Raw genomic sequence first — 26,873 nt, 5'->3', positions numbered from 1 at the left:
CCAGGGAAGTCCCTAGCCATGAAGGTTTAAAAGAATTTTACTGAAGGTGTGTTGAATTGTTCAAAATCCAGTACACATTTATTGCACTGTGCTAGGGCAGTGTATAAGGTGCTTAGGGGACAAAAGTGAGTGCACTGACCCCAGCCTGTCTCCCTGGGGCTCACAGATAAACAGTGTTAGCGTATGGAGACCTGTTCCTTTAACACAGAAGAAGGATCAATAAATTACATCTGGGGGGTTTTAGAGAAAGTAGGAGAGAGGAGATGACATACTATGTCAGGGCCACAGTTCTACACCTGAAGAATCTGGAGCCAGATTCTTCACGTCCAGAACATTTAGGTAATGACTTCCTTGGGGAAGCTCAATGGTACATAAATTACATACAGATGTTCATAAATGTGCATTTACTTGTACTGAGGACTTCGGTCTGTGAAGACGCTTTTGTCGCTTGATTTTTGAAGTGGGCCTGTTTTGTTATCAGGTAGCTGTGGTGAGTGAGTTGTTTTGAGGAGGGCATTTGTTATCCCTGTAAAGCTGCAGGGCTAGGAGAATTTAATTACTCGTGAAATTTAAAAATTAAGGCATAGCTTCTGTAGAGGGAAGTACACAAATCTTAGGTGTACAGCTGGATGAGTTTTCCCGTAAGTATGCACCTGTGTAGCCATTAGCCAGAGTAAGATAGAGAACATTTCCATCCTTCCCGCAGCTTTCCTCTTGTCCCCTTCCATAGGATATCCCTCCCATTACACCTCTGTCACTGTAGCTGAGTTTTCCCTGTTTTGAACTTCACATATTTGGAGTCATACAGTATGTGCTCTTTCATGTTGGCGCTCTAACGCTCAACCTCCCATGTTGTTGTGAGTTGCAGTAGTTCATTCTTTTCCGCTCTGTGTGAATATACTTCCACTTATTCATTGTGTGAATATACTTCCACTTATTCACATTACTGTTGACAGATAGTTGGTTTCCCGATTTTTGGCTATTGAGAATAATGGTGCTATGAATGTTCTTGTATATGCCTTTTGGTGGACACGTACCATGCATTTCTTCTAGGTGTATTCTTAGGCATGGGATTGTTGGTCGTCCAGCCTTAATGGAGTCAAAGTGGTTGTACAGGTTTACATCCCTGCCAGCTATGTGTGATGCCACCACCTTTTAACCCTTTTAGGACTTGCTGTGTTCCCCACCGTCGTTAACAGCACCACCGTCCCCACAGGCACCAAAGCTGGAAACCTTCCTGCCTGTTTAAGATCCTTTTCTTTTGCCTTGTCCAGGTAGGTCATCGACAGGAATGGCCAGTCTTCTGAAATGTCCCAGGAATCTGTTTTCTCTTTTTAGTCCCCAGATGTCTTCCAAATGGAGTGGAGAGCTGAACTTCAGCAGTGATAATAATGAGGGTCTCATTAGGATTCATTTTTGCATGGTTCGATTGTTGGCATAGCGGTAAGGGATGACACATTGTCTTTTGGAACTTCCTGGATTCTCCTTAATGGCAACCAGGTAGCAGAGAACTGAAGCTCGCGGTTGCAAAGTGAGCATGCACAGGCACCCTGCAAAGTTAGCTGCATACCAGACAAATGAATAATAACATGCTAATTATTATCCTGCCGTGGAGAAGGTCTGGTAGAGTTACAGCTTCAGGCACTGTGTAAGACCTAGCTTTTTTTTTTTTTTTAAGACCTAGCTTTTTAAGCTGGCAAAACATTGATTACTATTTTTAGTTCAATTTGTACCCTTAAAAAAAAGGTCGCATACTCCTTGCTACTCCTGGATGGTTTTATGTATTTTAATTAATGTTATCTTATTGCCTTTGTGCTCCGAGGCTGCTTTGGTGAAAGATGTAATTTCAGAAGGCTGATGAAATTAGATGGGTCTCACTGGGAAGACTCTGTTATTCATATTTATGGTTATAAAATATTTCAGGTACATCTATGTATGACATTCCTGGGCTCTAGGAACACAGTGTTCTGAAACCATTTGTCTTAGAGTAGTTCAGACCAGTGGAACAGTAGTAATTCTAGTTTAGGGGTGATTTTGTTGGTTTTGGTGTTAAACATGTCTTTACATTTTCCCCTTAGAATCTCATCGTGCAATGATATGTAAAGAAGTGAAAGTAATTCTATAAACCAAGCACACACAACCCTCCCAGCTTTATTACTTTATAGTCAGACCTCACATATTCTTGACTGAATTGCCATGAGATATGGAACCCGGTAGAAACCAGCTCTATTTGGGTCTGAATGAGTAGCCAGCTGTGGAGCATGGAAAATATATTTTAAATCATTTGCCAGAGCTGAATGCAGTTAGTCTTGCAATAAAGTGAAAGGCAGTTCTCTGAGAAAGAAAAAAGAATGTCTTGAGTGAGGCTTGAAGCAAGACGCAGTCAATAAAGAGAAAGGCTGTAATAAGCTATTTATTATGATCAATGCTGAGCAGAGTTTCTCATTAGTGGGAGTTAAGAATTAACATATAAGATGTCACAAAGCTATCGAACAGTGATTATACAGTATCTTTCCTAAAGGTTAGGGTCCTGAAAACCCTCTCGATGGTAGAACTTGAGGTTGCAAAATTTAAAATCCTAGGAGGAAGGGAAGAGTCAGGAGTCTCAAGATAATAAGCGAATCTCAGGAACTTTGTGCACAACTTTTTTCGAAGTTTCTCTGAAATCAGATAGCCATGTGTACTTTAGAAACCTCATGCCTAGTTTCATTGTGATAGTGTGTATTCCTTCTGCTTTGTGACTATATTAAGAGGCTTTTGTTTTATCCAGGGGCTAGTCTCCTATCCAAATGGTCAATGCCTTCCCTCCCCGCCCCGCCCCGCCCCGCCCCTTTCCTTCCTTCCAGTATTCCCATTTAGTCATTTCCTGTTTTGTACCAGGTAGTATTTTAGGCTTTGGGGACACATTGAACCAAAGTCCCTTCCCTCAATAAGATTACGTTCAGGTTGTGGAAGGTAGACAAGTGTCTCAGGGTTGGGTTTTCCTGAAGCAGACGCTGAGATGGAGTTGGGGGAACAAGATGTTTATTTGGGATCAACACGGTGAACAGAAGAGGGTGGAAGCAGCATTGGGCCGAGGAAGAAGTTGAACTGTGATGCAGATTTGACGTGACAGAGCCCCCACCAGCCTGTGGAGACCTCTGGAGTGACGTGGATTCCCTGGCAGAGGTTCGGACACTGAGCGATGACCTCACTCCTTTCAGGTGTGTTACCAGGTGCAGCTGCCCCGGGAGGGGTGTGGCCTCCGGCCGGAAGCTCTCTGCACTAAGGCTGACCAGCTGACCCCGAGGAGCTGGGCCCTGGAGCCTGTCTACCTGCAGCTGCTCTGCGGGTCTTAGCAGTGGATCTTCCAGTCTATCACAGTAAGTGTTTAAAGTATCTGGTGGTGACAGCACAGTGATGGAGGAAGATAAAGCTTGGGAGGGGAGTGGAGAGTGTTGGAGGGAGAAGGCCTTATGGAGGCATTTAAACAGAGACCTAAAGGAACTGAGGGCGCTGGGGCAGAGCAGGCCGGGCTATGGGAAGAGCTGGGCCCTGAGGAGGAGTGTGTCTGGCCTGTTGGGGGAACGTCAAGGGGCCCAGTGTGTGAGTCGGGGTACAGTCATGTGGGGCCTTCGGGCCGTGGCACGGAGTTCACCTTTATTCTGTGTGAGGTGGTGTATTAATTTGCTAGGGCTGCTGTAATAGAGTACCACAGACTGCATGGCAAAACACCAGAAATGTATTGTTTCACAGTTCTGGACGTTCTGAGTCCACGATCAAGGTATTGTAGGGTTGGTTCCTTCTGATAGCTGTGAGAGAGTCTCTGTTCCATCTCTCTCCTAGCTTTTGATCATTTGCTGGCAGTAGTTGGTGTTCATTGGCTTGCAGGTCTCGGCCTTCATCTTCACATGGCGTTCTCCCTATGTGTGTGTCTTTGTGTCCAAATTTCCCCTTCTTATGAGGACACCAGTCATATTGGACTAGGGCCCACCCTAAGGACCTCGACTGATTAATCTGTGATGACCCTCTTTCCAAATAAGGTCACATTCCGAGGTGTTGGGGGTTAAGACTTCAACATATGAATTTGTGGGGGAAACACTTCAACCCACAACAGGTAGGAAGCCATTAGAGCGTTTTGAACAGGTTAATAATATAATAATCGGATTTATGTTTTTTTTGTAAAAAATGCTTTGTGGAGATCAGAATGAAGGGAGGAAGCAGAGGCATTGCTATAACTGAGGCAGGAGATGATGTTCGCTGTGCCAGGTGCTAGAGGTGGTAGTGAGTGGTCAGGTTCTCGACATAAGGTAGAGCTGTTATCCCGTTAGATTAGATTAGAAGTGGAGAGAAGAGGGGAGAGAAAGAGAGGAAACAAACGCAGAGGCAAGGATGGCTCCTGAACAACTGGAAGAATGGAGTTGCCATGTACTGAGATGGGCAAGGTTTTGGGAGGAGCCAGTTAGGTGGTAATAGTAGGAATTTGATTTAGGACTTAAGTTTGTGATGCCTGCTAGACACTCATGTAGAGAGGCTGAGCAGGCAATTGGATACATGAGAGATTCTGGAATCCAGAGTTCAAAGATGAGAAGGGACCAGCAAAGAAGACCCTAGAAAGAGGAGTCAGTGAGGTAGAAAGTGAACCCAAAGAAAGAGGGGGGCAGGGTTTCAGAAGGCATGTAATGAATATGTTTCAAGACAGAGTAATCATCCCTTAGAATAAGGATTCAGATTGACCACTGGCTTCAGCAACATGGAGGCCATTGGTGACTTTGACAAGAGCAGCTTTGATAGAACGACAGGGATGAAAGCCTGATTGGGGTGAACTCAACGGGAAGAGAGAAAGTAGAGGCTGTAAATATAGGCAGCTCTTACTTTTACGACTAGCTTGCTGAGGCTGGGGGCCCATGTTCACCCCAGAGGTACAGGGTAACTAGGATGCTAGAAAGGGGAAAACCTTTGGGAAACCTTTGTGTAACTGTCTTAGAATGGAGGTCAGGTACTTCTCAGGCTCCCTCCCCGTTTCTTTTACAGGGTTATTTAACCTTAACTCTGCTTGGTAATAACAACTTCATGCCGAAGTATGTTATGTTAGTCCCTCTCAGACAAGTTTTAACTCCTTTCCTCCAGCAGGATAATATAGTAATACTGAGTTCTTGAGGGGTGAGTAAGGTAGTCTTAGGGTTATATAGGATTAGTCATGAATTTATAAGGGAAGAAAAATTTGACCTGAAAGGAAATTTATCTGGGATTCACTTGCTTGAATAAGGAAAATGAAGAAATTGTACATAATTAGCCCTCAGGATAATTTACATTCAAAAACAATTTTAGTAGCTTCTCAATTTCATCCTTCGCGTATGTTAAAATCAAGAATTAGGAGTAAGGTGTAATTGACAGACTGGAATATCACCTCCTATCATCTTCCCAGTCCAACAAGGTAAGGAAGCAGAAGACCCCAAAGGGCAACTGCAGTAGTTAAACAGAAGGGCCTTGTGTTGTATCTGCACCTACTCAGTGACTCAGTGAAGCCATTAGGAAAAGCTCTGTGCACCTGCTGGGAACTGAATGTAGGTGAAGGTGTGAACTTAAACTTTCAGGGAGACCTGTACCATTTCAGAATCAAAGGAGATATTAAATGCTTTGTTTCTACAAGGCCATATTAGGTCTGAATCTTTTAAACATAAATGATAGAATTAAATTTGATCACTAATGTCCTCTCTTCTTTGAAGGGCACACCTATTCTGTCAACTCACAGAATTCGCAAATGTGATTATTTTGTGAGATGAAAGGGATTTTTTTCTTTCAGAGATTTATTCCCTTCTACTGAGTTCACAGACCAAAAAAAGGGGGGGGGAGTGGAATTAAACTGCACAACGAGAAGAGCTTTAGACTTAATAAAAGGGAAGCTTTTCCTAATGAGGCTCCTTGAGGCTGGTCATGGCTTCTCTGTGGGATGTATAAATCACTGTCTCGTAGATGGTCAAGGTGTGGAAAGGCAGAGTGATCGGGAGACTTAAATGGGGGTGGGGAGGCCCCTTGGTCCATTGGAAGATACAAGAAAACACCTGGGCAAGTTTCACTCTACTTTTAAAGACCCTCAAGCAAGCAAACCAGCACAATCCCACCATTCTGCAGGTTTACTTAGGCTTGTTCAAGACCTGTGGGACCACGGTGTTTGAAAGCAGTTGTGTCCGTGTAGGAGATCGTGAGGTAGAGACAGACATGCAGCTTTATACGGATTCACAGACCCAAGCCTTTGCCCTCGAGACAAATGATTTCTCAGGTTTTTGTCCATTCCTCTCGTTATTGTGTTCTTGAAACTTTCCTTTTTGTCTTATCTGAGATTGGCCTCTTAAATTCAGCAATGAAATTTAGGTGGGAAAGAAAGAGGAGGATTAAAATTAGTTGGGTAGTGTTTCTATTAAATCTGGTAATGAGTTAACATTATGGAATACTGTTTTGTCTTCTTTCCCCCCCGAGGCTGTAAAATATTGTCATTTCCAAGATAAAGGAAGATTCCTAGGCTGCTGTCTTCCTTTTTTCTGAATTCATATATAATCTCGCATTATTAACCCTTTGCGGCTCTGTTTTATGCCAGTGTGTGTGTTATGGGAAATTTTAAATAAAGCCAGCTGTGTTAAATATTCATAGAATTGATTTTCACTTGTTTAAAGTCTTTGGTGACTTATCTTCAGGGAGTGTTAATACGGCAGTAATTCTGCATTACATTTCTTGCACCAACATTTAATTGATACTGTATTTCACGAGGATTATTGCAGGTTTATTGCTGTAGTATTTAGAGTTGTGGTTCTGTGCTAGTAATTCAGAGGAATCGGATTCCTTAATATGTTGTTTCCATTTTAATTGTGTGTGCTTTTGAGCTGACAAGTTTGAGAAGGGCCGATAACTGTTTAAAAGACCTGATGTACAAAAACCATTTTGGTGGAGTAGACCTGAAGATACTTTGCTTGTGGATGTCGTTGTGTGAGTCTTTTTTTTTTTTAAATGATGGTACATAAATTTAATCTGTATTCCTTTTTAAAATGATATGAAAATTGATAAAATCTGTATTATTTTGGTGGATATTGGTGGCTGCTTTACTTCTTAATTAAGGTACCTGGGATGTCTCAGACTGTGAACAGCAGCAATTGTATTGCTTTTTAAAGCAGACTGATTTACATTGTTATTCTCTTCTAGAAACTGCAGTAGTTTTTCAAACCACTAGGACACCAGTATTCCAACTGTGCAGTTCTCATTGGAACCTCACGCAGTAGGACAGTTAGTAGGTGCTCACTATTCTATTGAAAGAACAAATAAATGTCTGTACAATGAAAGACATTTTGTTGAGTAAATACACAGATGTCCATGCACTAGAAATGGCACATATATGACACAGTAGTGGGCCCTGAAGGAAGGAGGAAGGTTTGCCCATCAATCACAGTCCTTAATAAATCCTGGCTGAATGAATGAAAAGCAGGAAAAGGGGCCGGAGGCAGTTCTAGGTGAGTAGATGGAAAGAGTGAAAACCACAGAGGCTGGAAAGTGTGAGGCCAGGCCGAGGCCTTAGTATGTTTTATTGGATTTAACTCGGGCAGGAGAATATTCTGGAAGGAACTCCAGACTAGGGGTTGGCACTTTGGTTCTTTCCTACTGAATGTGACCTTGGGTGGCTCTGAATTTGGGGCCTCTGCCTTCCCTAAAGGCTTACTGTGAGGCTCAGATGAGAAAATTTATATGAGTGTTTTGCAAGCCACGAAGGGTCCTACCTACGAGGTGTTGCTGTGAGCCTTGATGAATGCTGAGGGTCATTCATTCATCCATCAAATACTTACCGCCGCCTGCAGCAAGCCACGCCTTATGATAGACAGTGGTGGGTAAAATGCAGGCCGTACTTCCTGGGTTTTCGTTCTAGTGGTGAGAAAGGTATTAACCAAACAATCACTCACGTATGTAATTACAAACTGTGGTAAATACTGTGAAGTACAGTGTGCTAGTGGCTCATTTAGTCTGGTTCTGGGGTCTGAGGGTTACCCTGTACTGTATGGAGTCGTTAAGGTTCTTGCAGGGAGTGACTTAAACCCAGCATTGCTTTAGGAAGTTTCCTCTAGTGGATAGGATGGATTGACGAAGAATTGGAACCTGGGAAAACACTTAAATGAAGCTACTGTTATAGATATCATACACCTGTCATAGGACATATATGTGTCATATTTTGGAATTATTTTAATGTTTTAAATGTTTAGTGTTGATATTTTCATGTGCAGTTTTCTAGGGTCTTGATGTTGTTTGGTTTTCATTTGGTATATTAGGGAACATCTGTGTTTAGTTAAACATGAAGTTACCATAAAATATTAGTGAACACGTATAGGTTCTTGTGTGTGCCAGAGACACTGTGCTTAGTGCTTTATACATATTGACTCCTATTAACCCTCAACAGCCATGTGAGGTGCTGAGACCATGTTATCCTCATTTTGCAGATGAGGAAACTGAACGTTGCTCAAGGATATACAGCTGGTAAGTGGGACTTGGACCCAGGCCATCTAGTTCCGATTATACATTCTTAATTACTTCGTTATCACCTTTTCACTTAAAAAGAAAGAATTAATTTAACGTTCTGTAAGAGAAGATAAAGATGCCAGTAAAGCAATCTTTACATAAACACTGTGAATCCCTTGTCTCAATATATTTCCTTTGTGTTTTTTAAAAATAAATTTTTCCCAATTACAAAATAAGGAAGAAAACCTTTTTTTTTTTTTTTTCCCCTGGTACACGGGCCTCTCACTGTTGTGGCCTCTCCTGTTGCAGAGCACAGGCTCCGGACGCGCAGGCTCAGCGGCCATGGCTCACAGGCCCAGCCGCTCCGCAGCATGTGGGATCTTTCCCGACCGGGGCACGAACCCGTGTCTCCTGCATCGGCAGGCGGACTCTCAACCACTGCGCCACCAGGGAAGCCCAGAAAACCTATTTTAATGCAAAAAATTTTTTTTAAGTTATATTGTGGTTTTATCATTTTGCCAGGAGGAATTATAAAAATTTGGTAGTCCTTGACATTGCTTTGTAGGCTGCATGTCTCCCCATTTTTTCCTTTGTTTCATAACCAGAATAACTATCAGCCAAGTGGGTGAGTGTCCAGATCTGTCACTGTAGTAGATTTTATGTTTGCTTCTTGCCTTCCATTGCCCATAAGAGCTTCAGTCCATTTCAGTTGTATGTTTAGTTCCAGGGCAATAGAATCTTAGAGTGGGTAGCGCCTGTGGTGTGTGTACATCAGCTGACTCCCAGAGATCACAGATGGGGACCCGAGAATTAAAGCAAACACGGTCATGGTGCTAATTATCGGAAGAGCCACAGTTGGAGGGCAGGACCCGGGACATCGGCCCAGTGTCCCTCCAACAGCATGGTTTAGGCTTTGCACGTGGAGGGTAGCGGCATATGCCACCCCAAAAAATGACTGTAGGAGTTTAGGACGTGCCACCTCCGAATATGCCACTTTGATGTATTGATTATTCTGAACTGTAGGCGCTTGAAAAAAACAATAGATGAAAGGGAGAGGCTTTGACCCAACTCCCCTTATCTGCCTGAAAACAGATCCTCCAAAAGGAACTTAGTTGTCATAGATCCTCACTCCAGGAGCTTCATCAACCAGGGAGGACTGACTCTTATCACAGGAGAGGAGCCTAGGTGTCGACACCACCCCCAGACAGACTTTGTCACAAACAATCATACGTCCTGCCTAATCTTCTAAGGGCCCGTTCATCTTTCCAGAAAATCATTTACTTTCCGCTAAGAGGCCAGCTTCCCCCTCCCCTTTCCCTACTAGGATGGTGTTTAAGTCTGAATTCTAAGGCACCTCCTTGAGTTATTCATTTTCCTCTGGGTATCTTCCATGTATACAAAGTATACATGTTAATAAGTTTCTGTTTGTTTTTCTCTTGTTAATCTGTCTTTTATTACAAGGGTTTCAGCTAAGAACTCAGGAGTGTGGAGGGAAAATTATTTTTCCTCCCCTACAGGGTTTTATGTCCCCCCCTTTTTTTTTTGCATATTGTTTCCGTTCTATTTCATTTGCGTAGTATAATTGACAGTGAAATTTTGTATTAATTCAGCCAAGTCCCAGTGCTTTGAAGTGGGGGTAGGACTATTAGTTCAAAATGAGTTTTTGTTGAAATCATTTCAATTTGAGTATTAATACAATCTTAAAATTTTTTCCCTATAATTTTAGTTTTTTCAACCCAATAATGCTAAATGAAACTTCCTATGTTAATTTCCCTCATCACTATTGTACTTTTCATTTGTTTTGCTTGTTTTTCCTAACGCTAAATTAAAACTTTAATCCTGAGCTGTGGGCCAACGTGGATAAGCTATAAAAAAGGCTGAGTTCAGAATTAAACTAAACCTATGGCATTGGCTTAGTTTGGTTTATGGTTCAAAACAGCTTTCTATATTGATAGTAAGAGAAAATGTTTTGCAGTATCTCATGAAGGACTTTTTATATATTACTTTTTGATTCTGCGCTAGTTTCTTGACCTTTGAGAGAAAGTCCCCTGAGGGCTCTGCGTTTATTTGGTTAATGCTGTTAACTGCTAAAAAGCATAGTCTCTGTAGGAATTGGGTGTGGGTATAATGTTACTAAAAAGAGACATATGCTGTGCAGTTTCACAAATTGTTACATTTTCTTCATGTGGTTACAACCTCTTTTTGGAGTCCTTATACTTTTTGTGATTGGTGTATCTTTCCTGTACATTGTATTTTGTCCCCGTTTTATCATCTACCAGTTATGTCTCAGTAATAGAGCCAGGAGGCCAGAATCTCTTGAATATTCTGTGCAGAATTTTGTGTTTACAGGATAAGTTCTCTTATCTGGGATTATCATGACCAGCAGCTGCTCAGTTGAAGTGGAGAAGTGTAAAAAAAAAAAAAAAAAAAAGCTACATTTATATCTTGAGCATTTTATTTTAAATTCAAACATATAAATGTACATCTGTTTGCTGATTTCTGAGGTAGGACCTGGTAAGTGGTTTCCATGTTGTTTTTTGCACTTCAACCATAACCTGTGACGTCTGGTCCACCTGGTTTTCGGTTTGGCTTGCTTTAAAGTGTTATTGGAACTTCAGGATATTTGTGAACTATGAATGTAGAATCTTTCCAGATTTTTCTGATTTGCCTCCCCATCCTTTGCCACTTCTTCATGCCTAATATAACAGTAGTTATTTTAGTGTTACTCTTTTATTGTGTTATTCCACAGTATTCAGATGTTCAACTTCGTTTTCATAGAAACATTTTTTCTGAACTCATATTTTATGTATTTATATACAATTTATTATGTGTTTGGGTACAATTAAATTAAATTATAAGAACAACTGGCATAAATAGAAGTAAACACATCTGACCCTAGAGGAGGATACAGCTTTGCTGGTGGGAGCACATCACTGCTTCTTAACCTATATATGGTAAAGGTCTAGTCTTTTTATTTTCTATCTGTCATGGACCTATACTATTATTAACAAAAAAGGAAAGAAATAAAAAAGACATATGATATGCAAACCTTAATTCTTTTTAACATTTTAGAAACAACGTAAATAAAATTACATCTCAGTAAGTACAAGCACAACAAATATTGTGGGAAAAAATTACAAAATCTGTACATGTTCTTCAGAAGCATGTGTGTAGGCAATTCACATAATCACTATTACTCTTGTTAATTTGTTAATCCAGTTATAACTAAACAAAATTTGTGAGTAAAATGATGATGCTCCACATTAAATACCCTATGTATACTTCTAACAAACTCTGTGTATATCAGTGCTTAAGATTTTTAGTGTCAGAAATGAACTTCTTTCTTGTTTATCTACTCTAGGCTGGGTTAGTGATAGTTTATCTTGGGGTTAATGAATAACGTATATCTAAATTGGTTGTGGGTTTGTTTTAATAACACCCATGGTAGCGGAACTGGCCTTATAGAGGGATGTTGATGAAGATGAAAAAAAGCAAAGCAGTTTCAGCAAGCTGAAGATCTTCATTTTTCACTTTTCTTCAAAATGAAGCAAGCGATGTTCTAGTGTCTGGAAGTTCAGTGGAGACATTTTCTAGAGCCAAGTTCTTTAAAGTGTAGTTTTCTTCTAAGGAAACAGCACACTTGAATTCTCATTTCTCCTCTGGTTTCCTTTGCCTGAGTATATTGCCTGGGCCCAGGAGAATTTAGCTGCTGTTACAGTGAAACATATCTTGAAAAAATGATCAGTTTGGGTGTTTCAATCCCCCACTTTTATCTTTTCACTAACTTAACAATTGTGAATTATTTTAAATCCTCCTATGAACAAGGACTGCTCAGGATAGCTGTGATTTATCCTACTTTCGTGAGTTCATAGTTGAGGTAGGAGCAGGTTTTTCAAGCAAATGAAGTTTTGGCCATAGTTAAAACTCATTTTCATGAAAGTTATTAGAGGGGTCTTTGTTGTTTGATAAAGGAGCAAATGCCCTTATTGTAATAACCAGGTGTTTGAAAGAGAAGGCAACAATAAAGGCTACAGAGGGAAGTGAAAACATACTGATGATGAGTATAGATTTATCTCAGAGTAAAAAAAGTGTAGTGTGTTAATTTTAGAAGCATTTTCTTTCTTGATGTTATACCTTGCAGTTTGAAGTTTTTCAATATCCTAAAAATAAGCTGACGTGACAGTCAAAAAATATCGTTGAAAAAATGACAACTTGGCATCTTTTACTAGGCTTTTTTCTCCTCCAGCAGGTGAAAGAAAAAGCAGTTGTAAATTTCAAGCATATTTAGAGCAAAGGCATCGTGACGTAATTCTTTTTTTTTTTTTTTAATAAATTTATTTACTTATTTTTGGCTGTGCTGGGTCTTTGTTGCTGCACACGGGCTTTCTCTAGTTGTGGCGAGCGGGGGCTACTCTTCGTTGCGGTGCACGGGCTTCTCATTGCCATGGCTTCTCTTGTTGCCGAGTGTGGGCTCTAGGCATGTGGGCTTCAGTTGTTGCAGCACACGGGCTCAGTAGTTGTGGCTCATGGGCTCTAGAGCACAGGCTCAGTAGTTGTGGCTCACGGGCTTAGTTGCTCCGTGGCATGTGGGATCTTCCTGGACCAGGACTCGAACCCATATCCCCTGCATTGGCAGGCGGATTCTTAACCACTGCACCACCAGGGAAGTCCCCGTAATTCTAATAGCTATCACATAGTGAGTGCTTACCGTATCCATGTGCTTGACATACTATGCTTCATTTAAACCTTGAAAGAAGCCAAGGACTTGGGCAGGATCATCCACCCCTGTGTCTGAAGTGCAAAATGCTGTGCTAGACATTGGGATGTGGTGGTTTGCAAATCAGACTTAGTCCCTGCCCTCTGGTTGCTCCTAATCTAATCGGGAGACCAAGAGCCTTTATGTAATTAGAAGTAGTGGTAGGTTCTATGAAGAGAAATTGTAGGGTGCTATGAGAACACCACCAAACAGAGGGCGCTCATTAATTCTCAAGGTTGGTCAGTGAAAGCTTTGCTGATTAAGTGATATTTAAGCTGAAACCTGAATGATATTGATGAGTGGAAGTTAGCTAGGCTAAAGTGTGTGTGTGTGTGTGTGTGTGTGTGTGTGTGTATGTATGTGTGTATGTCAGGGTAGAGGGGTGGGAAGACATTCTAGACAAAGAGCACAGTTTGCGCTGAGTCTTTGGAGTGAAGATCAAGGCTGACTCAGGGACTGGAGGGTGCAAGGGGGAGGGACCCTGATGAAGTGTGGGGTAGTGGGAAGGGCCCAGGACACCAGACTACTACCCAGATTTTGGTTTCTATTTCTAATGCAACGGAAAACTATCTAAGAGTTTTAGGTTGAGGAAGGACATGGATAGGATTACCTTTCATAAGGATCGTTCTAGGCCACTGTGGATATAGGTCCTAAGGGAGCCATATAAAAAGGTTATTCAGTTGAAACCAACAGGCTGCTAAACCTTTGCTGAGTTGTGTATGAGTTTGGCTCTTGGCCCTTGGCTATTTTGTCCTCCATAATCCTTTATTCAGCAAGATTCAAAGCTGGCTGCTGACATCTCCTGCTTTACAAGATGCCTGTACCTTGAGTACATTCTTTTTGTTGGGAGCTGCCTGTTAATCTTTGCAAGAAAGTGTGGACAGTAATGATCTTTGGGTGTTACAGGCTTGCAGAATGGTTGTTGAGCAGGGCCCACGGCAAGTAGCTCTTTATCGCCGTACTTTGGGGTCTGGCTCTCAGCTTTAATAACCTGGAGAATCAGTTCTTTTCTCAGCACACCTGTAAGGTGATTGGACTCTGGGGACTGGGCTTTTGTTAACTCAAATCATAAGAGATTCATGTAAACTAAAATATCAGGTGGTTAATGTTACAGACTAGAGCCAGAAAGAGGTCTGGACATGAGTTCTGGAGGGAAACCTACCCGGGAAGCCAAATGAGAGTGACATCATGCATCTGTTAGATCTCGGTAAGGGCCATCTCTGCAGAGGAGACGAGACCCCTTAGTCCATTGGACATTAATGGACATTGTACAGGTTTTTGCTGCTTTTGGTTTCTTTTTCGTTGGTTCATACACTTCCTTGTCTATTTAAAATTTTTTAGTGTTTTAAACTTTTTATTCTGAAATAATTTTAGGCTTTCCAAAAAATAGCAAAATACAAAGAATTCCTTTACATTCTTCATTAAGATTTTCTTAATGTAAGGGTCTTATATAATCACTGTACAGTGATCAAAAATCAGGGACTAAACATTGATTTAATATTATTATCCAGGGACCTTATATAAATTTTGCCAGTTAATGTCCCATTATTGTTCTTTTTGGTCTAGGATCCAATCCAGGATTCATGTTACATTCAGTTGTCATAGTGCCTTAGTCGTCTTAATATGGAGCAATGCCTCACCTTTCTTTGTCTTTCATAACCTTGACCCTCTGGAGAGTAGTGGCCAGTTATTTTGTAGAATGCCCCCCCTCATTTTGGGTTTGTTGGCTGTTTCTTCATGATTGAGTGAAGGTTATGCATTTTTGTAAGGAATATTGTGGAAGTGATCTTGTGTGCTTCTCAGGGCCTCATATCATTCCTCGGTTTTTAACTATAAAGTAATTTATTTGTTCTTCCTTCCAAATGGATATGATAGTATTAAGTAGGCTCAAGCTTCTCAAACTTCACATAATGTGGACCTCTGAGACTATGTCTGGGGGCACGCATTGCGGCTTGACAAACACTAACAAGAGTTAAATGCTGTCATTTTGAGTGATCTTGATACCAGCATGCTTATAAATGCAGTTGTAGGAATTGAGATTACTTGACTGTAAGAAGGTTGGCATGTGAATGGCCTAAAGTATGCTTATATTATTATGTATTAATTTTTAAAAACATCAAAAAAAAAAGAAAAAACAAATAGAAAGTTTCTAGATCTCAGACTCCTGGGGAAAATGTCCCTGGACCCCCCCGTGAGGGAAGCTTTGGAGGAGGCTATGACTCCTTGCTAACTGCCTCATTTACCAGATCTTGTTAAGGGTTTTAGGAGTTCCCTGGGCTTGAACTGATTATTCAGGGTGGGTACCTCCCCCCTCCCCCCATAACCTACTCACCTCACCTATTATACATGGGCTTCTAACTTAAGAGTAACCTCATTCTGTTTTAGGGTTGTTTTAGATTCATAAAAGAAATAAAACTAGTCAACATTTTTCTTAACAAAGTTCATTCTTTCCTAATTCCTTCCATTTCTAGTTTTATCTTGAAAACCTACAGTAATATTTTCTTTTCCTTTTTTTTCTCTATTCATTTTTGACTTTTCACCCTGGTAAAATACTATTAAAATAAATCAGCTACATTTTAGCATAAATATAGTGAAAGCCAGCAGTTGCAATGATTGCAGCTTGAAAAATGTTAGATGGAGACACTTTAGAAGAAAGATTTCACTGTATCACAGGCTGCTGCTTTGAAATAACTCATGTTTCTCTCCCACCTCTAAACTGTCATTTTTCCAATTCTCCTTTTTTGGAAGCTTCAGTATTCAAAGGTTTGACAACAATTTAGGAAAATGAAATCACTCCCCACTGTGTGTGACATTTGCTTGAAGATAATTCATTTGGCTCAAAATTGACAGTTGCTGAATTGAGTGAAACAATGAAATGTTTGCACGAGTTCATTTTTTAAAGGAAGGAAATCCATCAAGGTGGCCATTTAATTGCAGGGCTCTGAAAGCCTTTATCTGAATATATATCTTTGCTTGGATATTTTCTTCAGTTTCATGTAGAGTTTTATGTAATGATTGGAATTCTTGGTACCTTTGCCTGTGCTGTATCTTACCTCCATCTTTGTCCATTCTTCCACCTTACTTTGGGTTGGTAATCAGTTTCCAGTATCAGGTAGGATAGATGCTATTGTAAATGGCAGAAAATTCAACTCAAATAGGCTTAAGCAGTAGAGTATCTGTTGGCTCAGTGAACTAAACAGTAGAGATGACATATCGGGTTTACGTATGGTTTGAACAAGGCTGTGGCTTCATTGCTCAGATCTTTAGGCCAGTGCTTCTCAAGCTATCTGAGGAAAGGAATTTTTTTTTTTTTTGGAAAGGAATATTTTAAGAAAAAATTCTAAACCAGTGCAGGTCAGTACTTTTATAAAATACAATACAAACACATGTGAATTACTAGAAAAATGAAATTTAAAAAGACAAATATATCCCATATATATATTTTTTAATTAATTAATTAATTAGTTAATTAATTTATGTCTGTGTTGGCTCTTCGTTTCTGTGCGAGGCCTTTCTCTCGTTGCGGCAAGCGGGGGCCACTCTTCGTCGCGGTGCACCGGCCTCTCACTATCGCGGCCTCTCTTGTTGCGGAGCACAGGCTCCAGACGCACAGGCTCAGTAGTTGTGCCTCATGGGGCTGGTTGCCCCGCAGCATGTGGGATCTTCCCAGACCAGGACTCGAACCTGTGTCCCCTGCATTGGCAGGCAGATTCTGAACCACTGCGCCACCAGGGAAGCCCTATCCCATATTTTTAAAGTTAAATTCAACAGATGTAAAACTTTTCTGCCAAGTTGCTGTAAATGTTTCTAAACATGCTTATTTCTGTCCTGACCTTGTAATAGACTGTTACAGGCTATTGAGAAGCCCTGCTTTGGGACTGGCCTTTCCTGCCAGCTTTTGCAGTGTGTTTTTTTCGGGGTGGTAAAATGGCTGCTAGTAGCTTCCACAATGATGTGTATCCTTGTTCACATCTAGGGAAAGAGTTTTCCTAACTGTTGTTCAAAAGTGTTGAGGTTCATACCGATTAGATCAATTCAGAGCCCTTCCCTGTGATCAGGGGAATGCCATTGGCTCCTTGTTCCTGTTATTTGTCCATTCTCGAACCACTGACTGTTAGAAGGAAGATAGGAGCATAGGGATGGGGGTGGGCAGTCTCACTTAAACCATATGTTTGCCATTCAATGCTGGGGAGGCACCTGCAAGACTGACGACTATTTGGTATTAATAAAGACACCAATAGCCACCATTTGTATTTATGTTCAGTACGTGGTGTAACAAAAAGTTAATATTTCGTCTTTGTCCCAGGTTGCTGGCACAGAGCTCCCAGAACCGTTGGAATCCCTGAGTGGTCAGAATGTCTTTTGTATGCTAAGGAGATGAATTCTGGCTAAGGGATGGAAGGACACTGCTAGGTAGCTTCAGGGTGAGGGCTGGGCACCAGAAACACCAAGCCTCATTGATTAGATGGCTGAGCTTCAGCCCCTCCCTGAACTCGGAGGGTTGGGGGAGAAGAGAGGGACCAGAGATTAAGTTCAGTCACCAAGTGCCAGTGATTTAATCAGTCATGTTTAGGCAATGAAACCTACGTAAAACCCCCAAATGACTGGGTTGGTGAACACATTGTGGTGCCTGGAGGGTGGCGCACCCAGAGAGGGCATGGAAGCTCTGTGTACCCCCTCCCCTCAGACCTTGCCCTGTGCAGTTCTTCCATTTGGCTGTTCCTGAGTTGTGTCCTATGTGATGAACTACTAAATGTAAGTAAAGTGTTATCCTGAGTTCTGTGAGCTGTTCTCGTGAACCTGAGGGGGTAGGTGTTGTGGGCGAAGTCAGATAGAAATGCAGGTGACCTGGGAACTGGGTGCTCGTCACTGGCATCTGAAATGAGGACAGGCTTGCAGGAGTGAGCCCTTAAACTTGGGGGTCTGATGCTCCCTCTGGGTAGTTGGTGTCGAAATTGAATTGTAGGACGCCCAGTTGGCATTGGAGGATCAGAGAATCAGAGATAGTTCTGCAGCATTCCCGAGAGACAGGTGCTAATGTGACCCGAGCGTACAGTGAGGAAATAGACAAGCGATTTACGAGTGATACACAGCTAAAACTCGCACACCTGAGGTTCTTTGGATTCCAAATCTCAAACTGCCTTCCTTTATGTGCATGTGTTGCAGACATCTCAAATGGTCAATTGAAATACAAAATACTTGGTTTTTTTTGTGGGGGAAGTATTCAAGATGTAATGGTTTAGGGAAGTGGTTTATTACTCCGATGGTGAAACTTTCTGAAAATGGGGCCGAAGGGAAAATATACCCACTTAAAATCCTTTGTAAAATAAAACTTAAAAAGAAAAATGAGAATCCAGAATTACGCCCAGAAGGTGGACATTATGTTAACCTTGATATATACTTAAACACCTGGATTTAATATAGTCCTCTAAAAAATAGGTATGCTTTAAGGAATCATTTAGGAACATTCCTAAGTGAAAGGAATCAACCTCTAAGTTATAACTTTCTGTTGGTTCTAAAAATATTTGGAGTTTACTCTCTGTGTTTACATTAAAGCTAGTGTGATACAGGATTTGAAATTCAGGGGATAAAATAGCTATTTTAGTTATTTAAAAGTTACCATGAGAAGTGATATTATTATTTCACTTTTTAGGCAGTCTGTATAAAAAATGAGGTTTTTTGGTTTGCTTTTTTTTTTTAACATCTTTATTGGAGTATAATTGCTTTACAATGGTGTGTTAGTTTCTGCTTTATAACCAAGTGAATCAGTTATACATATGTTCCCATATCTCTTCCCTATTGCGTCTCGCTCCCTCCCACCCTCCCTTTCCCACCCCTCTAGGTGGTCACAAGGCACCGAGCTGATCTCCCTGTGCTATGTGGCTGCTTCCAACTGGGTATCTATTTTACATTTGGTAGTGTATATATGTCCATGCCACTCTCTCACTTTGTCCCAGCTTACCCTTCCCCCTCCCCATATCCTCAAGTCCATTCTCTAGTAGGTCTGTGTCTTTTTCTTTTTTTTAATAGTGTTTATTTATTTTTACTTGTTGACAGTTTGCTTTATTTATTTATTTATGGCTGTGTTGGGTCTTCGTTTCCGTGCCAGGGCTTTCTCTAGTTGTGGCAAGCGGGGGACACCCTTCATCGCGGTGAGCGGGCCTCTCACTATCGCGGCCTCTCTTGTTGCGGAGCACAGGCTCCAGACGCGCAGGCTCAGTAATTTTGGCTCACGGGCCCAGTTGCTTCGCGGCATGTGGGATCCTCCTAGACCAGGGCTCGAACCCGTGTGCCATGCATTGGCAGGCAGATTCTCAACCACTGCGCCACCAGGGAAGCCCATAGGTCTGTGTCTTTATTCCCATCTTACCCCTAGGTTCTTCATGACCTTTTTTTCCCCTTAGATTCCATATATATATGTTAGCATACGGTATTTGTTTTTCCCTTTCTGACTTACTTCACTCTGTATGACAGACTCTAGGTCCATCCACCTCACTACAAATAACTTGATTTCATTTCCTTTTATGGCTGAGTAATATTCCATTGTATATATGTGCCACATCTTCTTTATCCATTCATCTGTCAGTAGACACTTAGGTTGCTTCCATGTGCTGGCTATTGTAAATAGAACTGCAATGAACATTGTGGTACATGACTCTTCTTGAATTATGGTTTTCTCAGGGTATATGCCCAGTAGTGGGATTGCTGGGTCATATGGTAGTTCTATTTGTAGTTTTTTAAGGAACCTCCATACTGTTCTCCATAGTGGCTGTATCAATGTACATTCCCACCAACAATGCAAGAGTGTTCCCTTTTCTCCACACCCTCTCCAGCATTTATTGTTTCTAGATATTTTGATGATGGCCATTCTGACCGGTGTGAGATGATATCTCATTGTAATTTTTTTTTTTGTGGTACGCGGGCCTCTCACTGCCGTGGCCTCTCCTGTTGCGGAGCACAGGCTCTGGATGCGCAGGTTCAGCCGCCATGGCTCACGGGCCCAGCCGCTCCGCTGATGCAGGGGAACTCTCAACCACTGCACCACCAGGGAAGCCCTCATTGTAGTTTTGATTTGCATTTCTCTAATGATTAATGATGTTGAGCATTCTTTCATGTGTTTGTTGTCAATCTGTATATCTTCCTTGGAGAAATGTCTGTTTAGGTCTTCTGCCCATTTTTGGATTGGGTTGTTTGTTTTTTTGTTATTGAGCTGCATGAGCTGCTTGTAAATTTTGGAGATTAATCCTTTGTCAGTTGCTTCATTTGCAAATATTTTCTCCCATTCTGAGGGTTGTCTTTTGGTCTTGTTTATGGTTTCCTTTGCTGTGCAAAAGCTTTTAAGTTTCATTAGGTCCCATTTGTTTATTTTTGTTTTTATTTCCATTTCTCTAGGAGGTGGGTCAAAAAGGATCTTGCTGTGATTTATGTCATAGAGTGTTCTGCCTATGTTTTCCCCTAAGAGATTGATAGTGTCTGGCGTTACATTTAGGTCTTTAATCCATTTTGAGTTTATTTTTGTGTATGGTGTTAGGGAGTGTTCTAATTTCATACTTTTACATGTACCTGTCCAGTTTTCCAAGCACCACTTATTGAAGAGGCTGTCTTTTCTCCACTGTATATTCTTGCCTCCTTTATTAAAGATAAGGTGACCATATGTGCATGGGTTTATCTCTGGGCTTTCTATCCTGTTCCATTGGACTTTATTTCTGTTTTTGTGCCAGTACCATACTGTCTTGATTACTGTAGCTTTGTAGTATAGTCTGAAGTCAGGGAGCCTGATTTCTCTAGCTCCATTTTTCATTCTCAAGATTGCCTTGGCCATTCGTGGTCTTTTGTGTTTCCATACAAATTGTGAAATTTTTTGTTCTAGTTCTGTGAAAAATGCCAGTGGTAGTTTGATAGGGATTTCATTGAATCTGTAGATTGCTTTGGGTAGTATAGTCATTTTCACAATGTTGATTCTTACAATCCAAGAACATGGTATATCTCTCCATCTATTTGTATCATCTTTAATTTGTTTCATCAGTGTCTTATAATTTTCTGCATACAGGTCTTTTGTCTCCTTAGGTAGGTTTATTCCTAAATATTTTATTCTTTTTGTTGCAGTGGTAAATGGGAGTGTTTTCTTGATTTCACTTTCAGATTTTTCATCATTAGTGTATAGGAATGCCAGAGACTTCTGTGCATTAATTTTGTATTCTGCTACTTTACCAAATTCATTGATTAGCTCTAGTAGTTTTCTGGTAGCATCTTTAGGATTCTCTATGTATAGTATCATGTCATCTGCAAACAATGACAGCTTTACTTCTTCTTTTCCAATTTGGATTCCTTTTATTTCTTTTTCTTCTCTGATTGCTGTGGCTAAAACTTCCAAAACTATGTTGAATAATAGTGGTGAGAGTGGGCAACCTTGTCTTGTTCCTGATCTTAGTGGAAATGGTTTCAGTTTTTCACCATTGAGGACGATGTTGGCTGTGGGTTTGTCATATATGGCCTTTATTATGTTGAGGAAAGTTCCCTCTATGCCTACTTTCTGCAGGGTTTTTATCATAAATGGGTGTTGAATTTTTTCGAAAGCTTTCTCTGCATCTACTGAGATGATCATATGGTTTTTCTCCTTCAACTTGTTAATACGGTTTATAACATTGATTGATTTGCGTATATTGAAGAATCCTTGCATTCCTGGAATAAACCCCACTTGATCATGGTGTATGATCCTTTTAATGTGCTGTTGGATTCTGTTTGCTAGCATTTTGTTGAGGATTTTTGCATCTATGTTCATCAGTGATATTGGCCTGTAGTTTTCTTTCTTTGTGACAGCTTTGTCTGGTTTTGGTATCAGGGTGATGGTGGCCTCGTAGAATGAGTTTGGGAGTGTTCCTCCCTCTGCTATATTTTGGGAGAGTTTGAGAATGATAGGTGTTAGCTCTTCTCTAAATGTTTGATAGAATTCGCCTGTGAAGCCATCAGGTCCTGGGCTTTCGTTTGTTGGAAGATTTTTAATCACAGTTTCAACTTCAGTGCTTGTGATTGGTCTGTTCATATTTTCTATTTCTTCCTGGTTCAGTCTCGGCAGGTTGTGCATTTCTAAGAATTTGTCCATTTCTTCCAGGTTGTCCATTTTATTTGCATAGAGTTGCTTGTAGTAATCTGTCATGATTCTTTGTATTTCTGCAGTGTCAGTTGTTACTTCTCCTTTTTCATTTCTAATTCTATTGATTTGAGTCTTCTCCCTTTTTTTCTTGATGAGTCTGGCTAATGGTTTACTAATTTTGTTTATCTTCTCAAAGTACCAGCTTTTAGTTTTCTTGATCTTAGTTATCGTTTCCTTCATTTCTTTTTCATTTATTTCTGATCTGATCTTTATGATTTCTTTCCTTCTGCTAACTTTGGGGTTTTTTTGTTCTTCTTTCTCTAATTGCTTTAGGTGCAAGGTTAGGTTGTTTATTTGAGATGTTTCCTGTTTCTTAAGGTAGGATTGTATTGCTATAAACTTCCCTCTTAGAACTGCTTTTGCTGCATCCTATTGGTTTGGGGTTGTCATGTTTTCATTGTAATTTGTTTCTAGGTATTTTTTGATTTCCTCTTTGATTTCTTCAGTGATCTCTTGGTTATTAAGTAGTGTATTGTTTAGCCTCCATGTGTTTGTGTTTTTTACAGATCTTTTCCTGTAATTGATATCTAGTCTCATAGCGTTGTGGTTGGAAAAGATACTTGATACAATTTCAATTTTCTGAAATTTACCAGGGCTTGATATGTGACCCCAGATATGATCTATCTGGGAGAATGTTCCATGAGCACTTGAGAAAAATGTGTATTCTGTGGTTTTCAGATGGAATGTCCTATAAATATCAATTAAGTCCATCTTGTTTAATGAATCATTTAAAGCTTGTGTTTCCTTATTTATTTTCATTTTGGATGATCTGTCCATTGGTGAAAGTGGGGTGTTGAAGTCCCCTACTATGATTGTATTAGTGTCGATTTCCCCTTTTATTGCTGTTAGTATTTGCCTTATGTATTGAGGTGCTCCTATGTTGGGTGCATAAATATTTACAATTGTTATATATTCTTCTTGGATTGATCCCTTGATCATTATGTAGTGTCCTTCTTTGTCTCTTGTAATAGTCTTTATTTTAAAGTCTATTTTGTCTGATATGAGAATTGCTACTCCAGATATGAGAATTGCTACTCCAGCTTTCTTTTGATTTCCATTTGCATGGAATATCTTTTTCCATCCCCTCACTTTCAGTCTGTATGTGTCCCTAGGTCTGAAGTGGGTCTCTTGTAGACAGCACATATACGGGTCTTGTTTTTGTATCCATTCAGCCAGTCTGTGTCTTTTGGTGGGAGTATTTAATCCATTTACATTTAAGGTAATTATCAGTATGTATATTCCTATTCCCATTTTCTCAATTGTTTTGTGTTTGCTATTGTAGGTCTTTTCCTTCTCTTGTGTTTCTTGCCTAGAGAAGTTCCTTTAGCATTTGTTGTAAAGCTGGTTTGGTGGTGCTGAACTCTCAACTTTTGCTTGTCTGTAAAGATTTTAGTTTCTCCATCAAATCTGAATGAGATCATTGCTGGGTAGAGTAATCTTGGTTGTAGGTTTTTCCCCTTCATCATTTTAAATATGTCCTGCCACTCCCTTCTGGCTTGCAGAGTTTCTGCTGAAAGATCAGCTGTTAACCTTATGGGGATTCCCTTGTGTGTTATTTGTTGTTTTTCCCTTGCTGCTTTTAATATGTTTTCTTTGTATTTAATTTTTTGATAGTTTGATTAATATGTGTCTTGGTGTGTTTCTCCTTGGATTTATCCTGTATGGGACTCTCTGTGCTTCCTGGACTTGATTAACTATTTCCTTTCCCATATTAGGGAAGTTTTTCAACTATAATCTCTTCAAATATTTTCTCAGTCCCTTTCTTTTTCTCTTGGGACCCCTATAATTTGATTGTTGTGCCAGAGGTCTCTGAGACTGTCCTCAGTTCTTTTCAATTCTTTTTCTTTATTCTTCTCTGCAGTAGTTATTTCCACTGTTTTATCTTCTAGGTCACTTATCCATTCTTCTGCCTCAGTTATTCTGCTATTGATCCCTTCTAGAGTATTTTTAATTTCATTTATTGTGTTGTTCATCATTGCTTGCTTCCTGTTTAGTTCTTCTAGGTCCTTGTTAAATGTTTCTTGTATTTTCTCTATTCTATTTCCAATATTTGGATGATCATCTTTACTATTATTATTCTGAATTCTTTTTCAGGTAGACTGCCTATTTCCTCTTCATTTGTTAGGTCTGGTGGGTTTTTACCTTGCTCCTTCATCTGCTGTGTGTTTTTCTGTCTTCTCATTTTGCTTATCTTAACTGTGCTTGGGATCTCCTTTTTGCAGGCTGCAGGTTCATAGTTCCCATTGTTTTTGGTGTCTGTCCCCAGTGGCTAAGGTTGGTTCAGTGGGTTGTGTAGGCTTCCTGGTGGAGGGGACTAGCGCCTGTGTTCTGGTGGATGAGCCTGGATCTTGTCTTTCTGGTGGGCAGGTCCACGTCTGGTGGTGTGTTTTGGGTGTCTGTGGTCTTATTATGATTTTAGGCAGCCTCTCTGCTAATGGATGGGGCTGTGTTCCTGTCTTGCTAGTTGTTTGGCATAGGGTGTCCAGCACTGTAGCTTGCTGGTTGTGGAGTGAAGCTGGGTCTTGGTGTTGAGATGGAGATCTTTGGGAGATTTTCACCGTTTGATATTACATGGAGCTGGGAGGTCTCTTGTGGACCAGTGTCCTGAAGTGGTCTCTCCCACCTCAGAGGCACAGCCCTGATGCCTGGCTGGAGCACCAAGAGCCTTTCATCCACACGGCTCAGAATAAAAGGGAGAAGAAATAGAACGAAAAAATAGAAAGAGGATAAAGTAAAATAAAATAAAATAAAGTTATTAAGATAAATAAAAAATAATTATGAAAAAAATTTTTTAAAGTAAAAAAAAAAAGAACTGACGGACAGAATCCTAGGACAAATGGTGAAAGCAAAGCTGTACAGACAAAATCTCACACAGAAGCATACACATACACACAACAAGAGGAAAAGGGGAAAAAATAATAAATCTTGCTCCCAAAGTCCACCTCCTCAATTTGGGATGATTCGTTGTCTATTCAGGTATTCCACAGATGCAGGGTACATCAAGTTGCTTGTGGAGCTTTAATCCGCTGCTTCTGAGGCTGCTGGGAGAGATTTTCCTTTCTCTTCTTTGTTCGCACAGCTCCCGGGGTTCAGCTTTGGATTGGGCCCCGCCTCTGCGTGTAGGTCGCCTGAGGGCGTCTGTTGTTCGCTCAGACAGGACGGGGTTAAAGAAGCAGCTGATTCAGGGCTCTGGCTCACTCAGGCCGGTGGGAGGGAGGGGTACGGATGCGGGGCGAGCCTGCGGCAGCAGAGGCCACCGTGACGTTGCCCCAGCCTGAGGCGCGCCGTGCGTTCTCCCGGGGAACTTATCCCTGGATCGCGGGATCCTGGCAGTGGCGGGCTGCACGGCTTTCCGGAAGGGAGGTGTGGAGAGTGACCTGTCCTCGCACACAGGCTTCTTGGTGGTGGCAGCCGCAGCCTTAGCGTCTCATGCCCGTCTCTGGGGTCCGCGCTAATAGCCGCGGCTCGCACCCGTTTCTGGAGCTCCTTTAAGCAGCGCTCTTAATCCCCTCCCCTCGCGCACCAGGAAACAAAGAGGCAAGAAAAAGTCTCTTGCCTCTTCTGCAGCTCCATACTTTTTCCCGGACTTCTTCCCACCTGGCTGTGGTGCACTAACCCCTTCAGCTTGTGTTCACGCCGCCAGTCCTCTACCTGCAATCCGACCGAAGCCCGAGCCTCAGCTCCCAGCCCCGCCAGCCCCGGCGGGTGAGCAGACAAGCCTCTCGGGCTGGTGAGTGCTGGTCGGCCCTGATCCTCTGTGCGGGAATCTCTACGCTTTGCACTCTGCATCCCGGTTGCTGTGCTCTCCTCCGCGGCTCTGAAGCTTCCCCCCCCTCCGCTACCCACAGTCTCCGCCCGCGAAGGGCCTTCCTAGTGTGTGGAAACCTTTCCTCCTTCACAGCTCCCTCCCACTGGTGCAGGTCCCGTCCCTATTCTTTTGTCTCTGTTTTTTCTTTTTTCTTTTGCCCTACCCAGGTACGTGGAGAGTTCCTTGCGTTTTGGGAGGTCTGAGGTCTTCTGCCAGTGTTCAGTAGGTGTTCTATAGGAGCAGTTCCACGTGTAGATGTATTTCTGATGTATCTGTGGGGAGGAAGGTGACCTCCGCGTCTTACTCTTCCCCCATCTTCTCCTGGTCTGCCTGGTTTGCTTTTTAAAAGGGATTTATCATCACAGAAAGTATCTTTTAAGCACTTAATTGTGTTTGTGCTGTCTGGTACTAGGAGAATTTATTGTGTTCTCTAATTAGATAAAGGGAAATTGTGTGTCTTGAGATCATCTCTAAATCAAAGGAGCCTTCTCCTGTGCCCTGTGTCAGTGTCTTGGAAATTTGTAGCCCTAAACTACTGATTGTAATTTGTGTGTACCTTCAAAATCAGTTGAGAATTCAGAGATTGAGGTTGTGATTTAAACTCTTGCTTACATTGTATTCCTAGATAAAATAAATATAGAGCCCATTAGGATTTATCTTTACAGTTAATTTTCTTCCTT

General features: G+C 41.2%; 1 protein-coding gene across 7 annotated transcripts in view; it reads left to right on the top strand.

Moving 5' to 3' along the window:
• APBB2 (amyloid beta precursor protein binding family B member 2) overlaps positions 1 to 26,873 on the top strand; it is a 375,114-nt gene that overhangs the window by 24,803 nt on the left and 323,438 nt on the right. For 4 of the 7 annotated variants that reach the window (XM_079919413.1, XM_079919408.1, XM_079919411.1 and 1 more), the window contains exon 2: positions 3,204 to 3,362. The exons of 2 other annotated variants lie outside the window; for them this stretch is intronic. The gene's annotated coding sequence lies outside the window, so the exon portion shown is untranslated. Of the gene's footprint in view, positions 1 to 3,203; positions 3,363 to 8,456; positions 8,494 to 26,873 lie in introns of all 7 variants that reach the window. One more of the 7 variants, XM_079919409.1, reaches the window with a different exon arrangement.

The sequence above is a fragment of the Stenella coeruleoalba genome (assembly GCF_951394435.1).
Source record: "Stenella coeruleoalba genome assembly, chromosome: 4".
Lineage (NCBI taxonomy): Eukaryota > Metazoa > Chordata > Mammalia > Artiodactyla > Delphinidae > Stenella > Stenella coeruleoalba.
The sequence above is the reverse complement of the archived record's forward strand: the minus strand, read 5'-3'. Positions and strand labels throughout refer to the sequence as shown.